This window comes from Octopus sinensis, linkage group LG6 (genome assembly GCF_006345805.1).
Source record: "Octopus sinensis linkage group LG6, ASM634580v1, whole genome shotgun sequence".
Classification (NCBI taxonomy): Eukaryota; Metazoa; Mollusca; class Cephalopoda; order Octopoda; family Octopodidae; genus Octopus; species Octopus sinensis.
The window spans coordinates 19946239-19959709 of NC_043002.1; the positions used below are offsets into that span (position 1 = coordinate 19946239).

Sequence of the window (13471 nt, forward strand, 5' to 3'; positions counted from 1 at the left end):
AAAAATTTACCCAGATGTCACCCAATGGGATTGAACCCAAGACCTCATGGCTACGAAGCGAAGTTCTCATTCATTTGCACAGATGTGAATGCATATGCACCCCCCATACACACATGCATATTTATGTACTTATGTGTGTATATTATCATTTTCCAGTTTTATTTCAAGATTTCTTGTCAATAGAGAAACAGCCGGTTTCTAACCTAGATCCAAAGCTCATTCATTGGAATTTCAACATCAACAGGGTATTTGTGCATGTATGTGTGCAGTATTTGTAATCTGTGCATGTTCATACTAGTTGGTTTTTCTTCTATGTATGTATTCTCATGCATATAGTTGCATGTCTAGACATGCACATATATACTTAAATGGTAGACTTCTGGAAAGTTCCACAAATTTTTACAGTTCCAGTGATGGCTTGGATCTGTAATCTTTGTATCAGCTTTTCCTATTCTGGTTTTGAGAAACCCAATTTCTCAAGATTGATATTTTCTCCCCTCCATACACACGCAAGCATGTGTCTGACTCATATACTGTTCACTTTCCAGACATTTGTACATTACTGCATATGCTTTATACGCACTTTTCACAAGTTGTAGTGCACCTGAGCACTGTATACAATAATTTCATTATGTATGTATGTATGTATGTATGTATGCATGTATACTTGCGAGTGTATAATAATAATGAACTTAATGTATACAGAGCTCAGGTGTACTTTATAAGTTATAATTGAGCCTTAGGTCTTATGAAAAACTGTCTCTGTTATTTGTAGGTCTCTTGAAGATTATATATTCCAATCCTTGATGACGAAAATGTTGCTTATATATAAATTATACGTGCACATATCTATATGAAGACGTTTTTTTTAATTAAAATCACAATTTAAAGTAAATCGCACTTTTGTGTCAGTAATGGTGTTCCATAGTTACATGTATGCTGTCTTGTCAGAGGACTCGGATTAACGCAGATTGCTCCGATTTTAGTCTTCGTGCGACGCTTAAGACCGCATCACACACATATGGGTGTTTGCATAGCAAGCGAAAAGGATTTTTTTTTCTTATATATCCTGACAGATAAAAATTTTTTCCAATAATCAAGTTCCGACGTTAATATTAGAGTTTTATAACTTTAGGGAAAGCGTTTGAAAATTGCAATTTGCTTTCGTGAAAAATTTACATCAAAGAGATTGTTTTCTTTTAACCTTCTGCTAGTGATCAGTTTCACGCGTAGTAATATAGAAGTCTGTAAATAGTTCGCAGTGTGATTTTTCCCGCATTTCTTCAAATATGTTTAGGTTGACATGTCTTCGTTAATTACGGAAATATTCATTGGCAGAGGCTTCTTAACAAACAGGTTAGTCTCTAATGTTTATACTGTAATTAAATTTAAAACTTTTATAGAAAATACTTTAGAAGAATGTAAACTCTTTGTTTATTTTACTGTGTTTTAACACTTTTATCGTGTCGTGTTGATGTTTCGTCCCAGGTCAGCCCTGTACCAACTTTTCCACTGTGTCCGTTTCTTCTTAATTCTTAATTACATATATAATTTATTTAGAATTACACTGGTCCACATGCCCTTCCTTCATTTAAATAACCAACAACAAACACTGATGGAAAAAAAAAACAAATATCGAGGGAAATTTAGTTGCTGTTTCGTACGCTTGGAACGAATAAAATTGATATTGTAATGATTCCTCCTCTTGTTACGTGTAAATGTATATAATATGCGTTATTGTTTAACTTCAAGTTAGCCGTTATCATCTCATTCCACTCAAAATACAGTGAAACTATACAAATAATCTAAAATGTGTTATTACTTTTTTTAAAGACTGACGGGTTTTATCAGGTGATTTGGCTGCTATTTCTAGCATTTCAAATGTGCTTTGATTTTTCGTCAGACAAATTTGACAAACGTATCACACTTTGTGTAGTTATTTAGTTGACCTGGTCAAGTTGCGTTGTCTGGTTTGAGGCGAACGCAATGATTTTTTATTTAGAATATGACCTATTGAGGTGAGCAAACATTATTCAGCCATGCTAAACAAAACCCAATAAAAGTGAAGGTAACAACATACATTCCTTAAAGTAAAATATAACAAAATTACGTTTGAGGTTGATTGACTCGCCAAAGTATCAATTAATTAATATTGGAAATAGGTAATGTAGCGAGTGGAAAGAAAGTTTGATATTTAGCAGACATAATAACAACACTGGACTTAGAAGACTTCCTCAAGAAAGCATAGATATTCACATGTTTCTAGATCAGGGGTCGCCAAACTTTTTCGACCATCGACCCTTTTAGCCACTTCACCTTCCGCATCTAGCCCCTTTAATCACTCCTCCTTCCGCATGGACCACCCTCGTTTAAAATATTTAAATACGCTACCGAACCATAACTTAAATGCGTACTGGGTACTGATGCTGGCAATTAAAATGTTAGCTAAAATATACATGTACGACAACTTAAATTCTATTGAAGATGACATAATTTTTACGTTTAAAATTTCTTGTACGAGTATACTGTATTAAACTTTTAACTTTTATGAAATTGTTTTCACGGTTAGAAAATGTGAAAAACATCATATTGTCGGAATATCTTTTATTGAAATTGACAACATCAATGTGAGGGGTGAGCATGGCGCTAAGTATTTCAAGCAGTTCATCTGGGTGAGTTGATCTTTCGCACCCTTGGCTATCATCGACCACCTGTAATTCCTCACCGACCCGTAGGGGGTCCTTCGGGCGCCCTTTGTCGACCCCTGCTCTAGATCAATGGAGATAGAGAAATAATTATTTCTATACTAAAATATACATACACTGGCGAAGCAAAACAATTTAAAACTTGAGGGAAATAACTTAATGTCATCCACTTGAAAGATAAATTATTAAAGTATACATGCGACTAAAGGCGGTGCTCCAGCTTGGCCGCAGTTAAATGACTGAAACAAGTAAAAGAGTAAAGAGTATGCTATAATCTAGTCCAGTCTGGAGTTGCAGTGGTCGATTTTTATGCATCTTCTATATATAATTGTTATTCTTCAGCCCAGATCAATCTTGATCGAATAGACCTGTGATTAAAATCATTCCAGCAATGACCATCTCTCCTTTTTTGCATATCTAGGATTACATTCCTTCACATTCTTTCCTTTTTAAAAAAAACTTTCTGGATGTGATTTGAGGGAAATTCGACTGTTATTTCTAGCAGTCCATATGTGATTGAAGGGTTTGGTAGTGAGTACACTAGAACTTTGGCTGTAATACAACAGCGTTGATTCTCCAACATGTAATGAACAGTAAGTATATGAGGATGTAATAGAGGTTGTTAAGTGTGTTGTTGTTTGTCCCAAATAAACCTTGATCGAGCAAACCTATTTTCAAAATAACTCCATCTGTAACAATCCATCGTGTTTTCAGGCGAAATATACCTAGGTACATCACAGTGTGTCCTTCTTTTAAATAGAGTAAGCTGGAGATTTGGCTGCTGTTTCCAACTGCTTGAGTTCATCATTAGTGGTGCTAGGTTACTTAAAAGCTGGATCAAATTGTGACCCTGAAATTTGCTCCTTATGTCTCCTGTCATTTAATTTATGATTTTATTTCATAACCTCTGTGTGTATCGGGGAGGTGAGTATACAGTCTGTAATTATACATTTTGAATGGTGTTACTACTGTTTAACCCCAAACCATATGGTCAAAAGTGGTATCAAAGACTACATTATTCTAGATAGAATCCTAATCACATGTATGATAGGGCAGGAAAGTTTGAAACATACCACAATCACTCATACACTCTCCTATGTGAACCAGCCAAGTCGGCTGTAATTTGAGATAGACTTGGTTACTATTTCTAGCAAGATCCTTATGAATGGTTAGTATTTATGATGGCTTTGAGGTGAAGTGTCAAAGGTGCAAATGAAGCTGGCATACTTCTTGATAATTGTCATCATCATTTAACGTCCATTTTCCCTGCTGGCATAGACTGGATGGTTCAACAGGAGTCAGTGGGCCATAGGACTGTGCAAAGCCCCAGTGTCTGACATGGTTTCTATGGGTGGATGCCCTCCCTAATGCTAACCACCTTACAGAGTGTACTAAGTGCTTTTTATGTGGCACCGGCACAAGACAAGACCATTAACACTGAGGGGTATAGCACTGAGGGAGGTTTATTTATATATATATATATATATATATCATTATACGTCTCCTCCCATGCCAGCACGGGTGGGGCATCATCACCATCATCATCGTTTAATGTCTGCTTTCCATGCTAGCATGGGTTGGACGGTTCAACTGGGGTCTGGGAAGCCCGAAGGCTGCACCAGGCCAGTCAGATCTGGCAGTGTTTCTACAGCTTGATGCCCTTCCTATTTAAAATAAGGGTGAAAAATTGAATGTTAATTTGATTAATATCTTGAGAACATTCCTTTCTTAGTGGTAAGACCATAGGGGGTCGACTTCTAGCATAATGGATGTCCACTTAATGGTCATCCCTCTTATATGTATGTAATATATATACAATGAAGTCACTTTGAATGGATCCAGAAGTCATAGAAACTCTTGCTTCAGATTGAGCTGTATGGTGAAAAAATGTGTGGAGTGGAGTGAAAGTGTTTGAAGAGGCCAGGATAAAAAGGTGGAGTTACATCACACAAATGACTGAAACAAGTAAAAGAGTGATTAGTGCAGTGGAAAGGGCAGGTGAGTGGAGCAAGGGTGATGAGTGGGTTGGGGTGCTCCAAGAAGAAGAGCCCATTATAGTAGCAATAGAAAAGATGGAAAGGAGAGACTGCATGCCTGTGGGCCAGAAGCTGGACCATGTCTGTCAATGATGGAATGCCTATCAGCTAAGCGGCCCTTTCTGGATGCAGTGGCACAAAGCGTGTGTTCAGCTGTTAACTGAAAAGTTGATGATTGAAGTCCACCCAGAAATTCATCTTTGTCACTTTAAATGGAAGCATAGCTGTGTGGTTAAGAAATGTGCTTCTCAACCACATAATTTTGAAGTTACAGTAGATGACTTTTGCTCAAGGTGCCACTGTATAGCACCTTGAGAAAATCCCCAGGCTGACTAAATCTTTGTGAGTGAAGTTGGTCAGAAACTGAAAGAAGCCCATCATGTAGATATATACAGTAATCCCTCAACTATCGCAGGTGATACGTTCCCAAACCCCACTTGATAGGTGAAAATTTGCAAAGTAGAAACAGTACTGTACTTTATATTTTTTTCTATTATTTTTATAATTTGTATATATTTATTTTATAAATGTAAAACAAAACCACAGAGGAATTGACGTAAGCTTAAATAATAAACCATGATAGGTGAGTGGCCATATGGCGAGGGATTACTGAATATGTGTGTGTGTGTGTGTGTGTGTATGTCTCCTTGTCTTGACATTGCATGTTGTATGACAGTTGTAAATGGGTGTCACTGTCATACAGGCAGTGTCATTTGTTTCCACTCTTCCTTGAAAACATATCAGGTGTGGAGGAAATACTATCTTCCCTGGAAACAGGTGGGAGTTGGCAACAGAAAATCTGCTTCATTGAATTTCGTCAGACTCATGCAACCATAGAAAAGTAGATGCTAGAACGATGATGATTTACCTCTGCTTTTTACCTCAAAGTAGTAGCACTTTTTCAACTATATCATGCTTTTATGTTCATCATCCACATCAATTGACTATAACTTGCCTTTTCATCAAGCACAATGACATGTCTAGTTTATATCTGATTCCATTACGAGTGGCTGAAGCTTATCAGCAGTCACCATAGGCCTCCATCAAAATCTTGATTATGATTTTAGGAGGATACACACAATGTATCCTCCCATGTGTCTGTTCCTGGATGATTTGAATGACAGGCAACTCTAGGTTTAATTTCATGCATTGAAGGTGATTGCTTCAGTTGTTGTAAAGAATCTCTTTAGTTAAATGAAGAGGTTAGATGTCCAGATATTCTTCATATCATTGCATGCTTTCAAGGCAAAGTTTTCTGTGCACCTCAGTGTCCCTTTCTGCATTTACCCTGAATGTTCCAAAACGCTTGACATCAGAAACTTGCTAACTGATTTGTCCTGAAGAGCAAATCTCTCTAGGCATGCCTATGTGGTGAAGTTTGCTTCACAATTAAGTTGTTTTGGGTTCAGTTTCATAGTGTGGCACCTTGGGCAAGTGTCTTTTATAGCCCTGAGCCAACAAATGCCTTTGTGAGTGAATTTTGGTAGAGAGATTGAACAGAACCAGTCCATATATGTTTGTCTCCATGCTTGTGTCATTGTCTCCTTCTGCTTAACAGCTGCTGGCACTTTGGCCATTGATAATGGAATGAGATATGTGATGCACCTGTCATCATGCTCAGTCAGTGAAAGTGCATGTTGTATGTTCCCTTAACAGTCCAGTAAAATAGAAACTGATAAAATAAATACCAGACATAAAATAAGTCCTAGGGTGCAGTTTGATAAACTAAAGCATTCAAGGCATTGCCCAGCATAGTCACAGTCCAAAAGACTGAAATAAAAGAATACCACTTTGTAACCAGTTACTTCTCAACTCTGCTCATATTCAGCATTTTCTGTAAGTTAATGTTGTCCAAACTTTGGGGCCATACTATCAACCTCACATTGTTTGTTCAGTCATGACCCATATTTCAGTGCATTAACATCACACAGACTACTGATCATACAGCATACATTTCTTAGTATGTATTATTAAAAAAAGAAGATAAAGATCCTTCCTGGATCATATAGACTCATAGGGATGGCTTCCGTCATGAATAAATGTTTCTGCCTTGGATGGGATGCCAGTCCATTGCAGGAATTACTCATTTTTGTCAGCTAAGTGGACTAGAACAACATGAAGTGAAGTGTTTTGCTCAAGAATACAACACATCACCTTGTCCAGGAATTGAAACCACAATCTTATGATCATGAGTCCAACACCTAAACCTCTAAGCCATGCTCCTCCACAATATGTACTATTACTAGAGAAAACAGAAAAAATCTTTCAGTTTGCTTTATAGTGGAAAATTAGAAAAAAAAAAAAATCTTTATGTTCCTTATTTAAAGGTTTATTTATTTATTCTGATATTACCATCATCATGACTGGTATCACCAAGAAGCTTTGTTAGCATCAAGAGCAGCTGAGCAAAAAATCTCTATTGATTTGCTTCAAACAAATATTCTTCAATTTGAAATGCACATGCATACATTAATGTGCATAAGAATCAGTTTATAGTTTTCTTGCTTTCTTGAATTTTTTTCTCTTTTAAACTCCTACATCTATGAAACGTTCCACTCTTTGTTACTTAACATTTAGTAGTGTAGTATTAGTAGTATTTTTGTGGTGGATGGTGGTGGTAAATTGTTCTTAGTAAATCAATTGCCTGCCTGTACATATGCATCTGTGTCTGTGTGTGAGTGTGCATGGAGATATTCAAGTAATGATGATTAGACATAGGCATTGTTATCAACTTTAGGAATTTCCTTTTGCTTTACTTGAAAACACTGTCAGCTGTTTGCATGATAAACTCACAAAGTGTGACACAGAGGCTTCTTGGACATTAAAAAATGTGTGTTGTGTTTGAACATATAAATTACATACATTAATTTCAGTGGAAAGCTGTTTTAACACCAAGTCAGCTGTAATTGAACAAACCTATACTCAAAGGTATTCAAATCCATGACCATTCAATTTCTCTCTTTCGCAACTTCATTGTTCCATATGTCCTTTCCATATAAGGAAGATTTGGTTGTTTTTTTTAGCAGGATGTTGAGGCTAGATTGTTATCTAGCATATGGTGAATGTGTGGAAAAGTAGAGCACCAGACTACATGCATTTCAGTACTTAGTTTTGTTCTAGTTTTGAAGATTGTTTGAGGTTGACAATATTTATATGTGCATATTGGGACTGCTAAATTACAAAGTCATAATAACCTCGAATTCAAATACCAGTTAACATAAGCACCATCATAGAATTTTTTTTTATACCTCGCTTTCTCTACTGACATGTGTAGGATGGTTCATTACAATCAGAGTGCATTGGGTGCATTTTATCGGTGTACGAACACTAATGAGATTGTTATGTCCTTGGCTGGACTAAAAGGTTTTCTCCATCCTGTGTTGTCTTCAGTCAATGAGTATATTCTGGATGTATTTTATTATGGCACCAATATTAGTGTGCTTGCTTTGTCCTCTACAAAAGGTCGTCCTCATCGCTGTGTGTTGTGTCCATATGGGATTGCAGGTATGACAGAGTGGGTGTGGCAAAGGGAACTGGGGATGAGAGGGGAGAAAAAGAGCATGTGAAAGACAGTGTGGAAAGAGGAAAAGTGATAAAAGTGATAAATAGCAGAATGTAATGAGAAAAATGGCAATTGTAGAAGTTAGTGGTAGTAGGAGCATGTCGTGTTTAGTTATAGAAATGAGCAGTGGAAAGAGTAAAAATGTATCCTCTCTCTCACACACTAAGTATATTCATTTTTATGTCTGCTTTTTCATGCTGGTATGAATTGGGTAAGACTTATGTTGTGGCAATATTCTATGGCTGCATGCTCTCCTGATGCCCACACTTATTTTCAACCTATGTTGATCTATATAGCTGCCAATCTATTTATGTGGAACATAAACACACCATCTTCTGCTCATTCAAAAATAAAAGTATTTTTTAAAAAATCAAAAAGGTATCAACTATATTATGGCTGGGAGATAACAGTTTACTCAAAGTATCCACCCTCAGCTTTGACCATCACCTCAAGTTGGATCTGGAACCTAATGCATGCATTCCTCACTGTGTCCATGGGGAGATCTTCGAACACCTTGATCTTAGCTACCATCTTGGCCTTGGTGTTGCAGGTAGAGCAGTTGGTGTCTCTCTCAGCTGTGCCCCACACATAGTAATCCATGAGATAATAATCAGGGGAATTAGAGGCCAAATATTGGGACTGGTGAAGTCATAGGAATTCTCTGACAACCACTTCTGACTTTTTCTGGAAATATGGCCAGGAGCTGAATGCTGCTGTCACACATATGGTCTTCCAGCAGCAACCCTCTCCACCAGGATTTGACCACAGTCTCCAACAGCTTCACATAGGCATCTGAATTGAGCCTAAAGACCTGTTCAAAGATGTGGGGTGAGATGACATCATCCTCCCTGGAGTCACGCTTTGCTGTGTTCCTTCCTGCTGGTCATGTCTTTGTAGCCTCCATCGCAGCTTTTCATCTCACATCTTACAGCCTTTACAGGTTTCACAGAACATCGAGCAGCCAAAATCATCATGACACAGGTAACTCTTTCCCAATATTCAGATGGCTTCCAGTCCTTTGTGTCAGCTAACTTTTTCTCAACTACAACTTTAATCTTTATGCTTTCCTGACTGTTCACCAATACATCAAACTTTTCATAGAAAAAAGAAGACATAAAATTTGTCAAATTTGGCTTGAACACCCTATATATGACCTAATGAGAGGGGTCACCTCTAGTGTGAACCTAGAAAAAAAAAATAGCCAAATCTCCATCAAACTATAAACTAGATCCTCCAAGAGTTTGGAATGGTATGAGAGTCACCATCAAATAGATGTCACATGTCCTGGGTGTCTTGTTAGGGAAATTTGCTGGATATGTTTCATTCCCAGAATTCCCCTGAAACCAACTGCTATACTACTTCAGTTTAAAATTTACATTTCCCTCAGCCTCAGCTTCATCATGACCACCAAGGTATCTCAAAGATAATTGTTAAAAGTTGTTGAACGCATGGATAAACTGTCATGCAAAAATTATGATCAGCTTCATTTTGGTAATCCAAGAGTTTAAAACCCTGATAGCCTCTTTATCAAAGAATCATAGGGCAAAACCTATTCTGTGAAAAGAAGCAGAAATTTATTTTATTAGTTAATGAGTTTGTAAAGTGTGTCAAAATTAGTATTGGGTTGTCCGGAAAGTTTGTGCTGATTTATAGTAGCTTATCTTTCGACTTATTTTAGAACATGGTTGAGTCCATAAAATAGGATTTGACTACATCTCCATTTAGAGCACAATTTAAGCTATCTTTTCATGGAGGAAGATTAATGCTCCTATAACCTGTGTTAATTCTGTAACCCTTTAAAATGGAAGATAAGAAAGTTCATTTTCGGCATTTGATGCTTTGGGAACCAGACAAAAATTGCTGCAGCTTGGCTAGGATGTGTTACCCCACTCTCTATATTCACCAGATATTGCTTCTTCGGATTTCCACTTATTCAGGTCTCTGCAGAATAGTCTTAATGGTAAAAATTTCAATTCCTTGGATGATGTAAAAAGATACCTTGATGAATTCTTTGCCATGAAACCACCTCAATTCTGGGAAGAGGATATTTTCAAGTTAAAGGAAAGATGGAGACGCATCGTGCAACAAAATGGTTCATATTTGGTTGATTAAAGATGTAATAGCAAGTATTTATTGACCTTTTTCTTTCCTTTAAAAATCGTCACGAACTTTCCGGACAACCCAATACATTGCTGCATGATGTTACTTTGATACAATAGCCAGGCAGTGCTTGGTATCTCTCTGCTTGTGATTGAGAAAACCTTCAATGCCAGATTAAAAAATTATGCAATGGTTAAATCCTGGTAGATTTGATTTATTTTACATCTGTTGTATTTGTGTGTTGATTTTCTTTTATTTGTATTTTGTTTGTAGTAAAGCTTGTATAGTTATCCAGCTTTTCCTTTTTTGTGGATACATGCATATACTCTGTCTGTCTCACACACACACACACATGCACTCACTTCTGTTCTCTCATTACAATCCCACTGCATGCTTTACAGATATTTGGTTTACAATCTTTGGCGACATTTTTAATAATTATCCATAAACATGTAAATTCTACATTATCACCGTCATTCTGCATCAAATTGTAGTGCTGTCATCTAAAATTTTTTTATCTAATTATATTTTGTGTACTGTATGATAATGATATTATAAAATCATGATGGCTCATTGTGATTAATGCTTGAAAACATTAACATGAAATTGTCATACTTATTTACAACTTTTACTCAATTACATTGAATATCTAAAATATGCTTTGTATTCTGTAAAATCTGTCTGGAGCCAATAGGCTCATCTCAGTTTCTGAGATGTTTAAGTGAAAGGGAGAATGTCTCTGAACAGGACACTAGTCTGTTGTGAGATTAACCCTGAGCTGCTGCTACTGGTACTCATTTTCATCTGAGTAGACTGGAGTTACATACAATAAAGTGTCTTGCTCAAGGATACAACACACTGTGGGGATCAAACTCACACCCTAGCCAATAAGTCATGTGCTTATATATATGTATATATATATGTGTGTGTGTGTGTTGTCCTGTTTTTCATTTGTTTCTCTCGTTTGCGTATTTAACCCATTTGTTTTCGTGTTTCATGTTGTTTACACAGTTGGTGGGATCCTGTACCCATATAGGCATATATATATATATATATATATATTACATACGTGGGAAATTCTGTCTATAGGTGTGTTTGTGAAGTTGTTAGCTAACTCCTCCTACATTGTTTTATTGATTTTAATGAAACTTGACATGTGAGTAGAACTTGTGTGGAAACCTCATGGCATACTCAGATTGTTGAAAAAATCGATAATAGAGCCCTTGGAAGGGATCCTTATATATATCTAATATATTTCATTTTAATAGCCAAGGGAAATAACCCATTCATTTTCCTAAATCATTTGGTGTAAATCAAATTGAGTATGCTTATTTCTTAGTATTTGAACTGTTAGAGTTATTTTCACAATTTATCCTGTACAACCCTTAAAGAAGTAAATAGTATTTTCCTAAAGAATAGATCCACTTATTTCGGTTAGTGACTTATTCACGAATATACCAACACTAGCGCCCCTGAGGGTAATATTCTCTGGGAACACACAAAAGCCCTTTTCAGAGTTATTTTCTTTGAATTGTTATTATCTCATATCTGATTAGCTTGTTATTACGTAACATGCTTCACGATTTTAGTATACATACCTTATTAGTATTTCCTCCTAAGTTCTATATACTCTGGGAATGCATTAAAGCCCTTTTCAGGGCTACTTTATTTGAATTCTTACTATTGGGTAACTAATTTCATGTTATTACATAACTGACTTCACAATTTGGCTATTCATAACTTATTGGAAATTCCTAAAAACAAAATCCTGTGTAAGACAGTTTGGTATTCTCTGTAAATGCACAAAAATTGTTTTAAGGGTTACGTACTTTGTATTATTGTTGTTGGATAAGTGAAACAATTATGAGAATGGAACGAAGGGATAAGCCGCACTTTCCCGGGAATTACTGGGTATGTCAGCTAGTATGTATGTATGTATATATATATATATATATGTGTGTGTGTGTGTATTTAAAATTTATATTATTATTTGATTGAATGCTAAGCATCCATTTCCAAGTAAGTATGTGCGTGTGTGTATATATATATATATATATATATTCATTCATGCATATATATATATATATATTCATTCATGCATACCCTCTCTCTCTCTCTCGCACACTACACTCTTCTTTTAGCTCATTACAAGCCCTGTGGCAAGCTTTACAGGCATATTTTGTTTACAACCGTTGACAACATTTTTAATAATTATCTAGAAACATGCAGTTTCTACATTATCAACATCCTATTGTTTTAATGTCCACTTTTCCATGCTCACTTGGGTTTTACAGTTTGTTGAGGTAGATTTTCTCTGGCCATGTGCCTTTCACCTATTTTCATGTAGGTTGATATTTCTCCATAACTCAATAAATTTTCATGGAGAATTAAAACTGGATACCACTTTTGTAATAGTGGCACTCAATTAGCAACTATTACAAAATGTGAAGGCAGGTTGACACCCCATCCCCTACACACATACAGACATAGATATATGACAGACTTCTTCCAGTTTCTGTCCAACAAATCCACTTGCAAGGATTTGGGACAACCTGAAGCTGTAATAGAAGGCATTTGTGCATGGCACCAAGCAGTGAGACAACCCAGAACCATGTGGTTGGAAATCAGTCTTCTTGACCACACAGCCATGCCTGCACCCTTTTATTATAATTTATTTACTTTTTTTTTCTATATGTGTATTTTATTCCTCAACTCTTTTCTGATCTTTACTCTCCACTGTTTTATCAAATAGAAATTGCTTTTAACTTACTGAATAAAATCAGTTGTACCCCACTACACCTAATTAGAACTTAGGAAATTCCAGTATTTCTTGCATTTCTATTATCTACTGGATTCCCTTGTTCTGTAGATCACTTGTCTGATGATCAGAAACAAGAATCCTGGGGTAACAATTTGTGAGGTTTTCAGCTTCCAAGTACCTTGAGAGAAATGTTGTACCTAAGAAGCATCAGTTGTGGTGTGCAAGAGAGACGATTGCGCTGGTATGGTCATGTGGCAAGAATGGATGAAGATAGGTGTGTGAGAAAGTGCCAATCCCTAGCAGTTGA

At 36.4% G+C, this 13471-nt stretch overlaps 1 protein-coding gene across 4 annotated transcripts in view; it reads left to right on the top strand.

The window, feature by feature from the left end:
- Positions 1-13471, top strand: part of LOC115213346 (leucine-rich repeat protein 1-like) — a 115656-nt gene that overhangs the window by 58126 nt on the left and 44059 nt on the right. The window contains exon 1 of one of the 4 annotated variants that reach the window (XM_029782281.2): positions 1141-1356. The exons of 2 other annotated variants lie outside the window; for them this stretch is intronic. The gene's annotated coding sequence lies outside the window, so the exon portion shown is untranslated. Of the gene's footprint in view, positions 1-1140; positions 1357-1936; positions 2019-13471 lie in introns of those variants that run through there. One more of the 4 variants, XM_036503687.1, reaches the window with a different exon arrangement.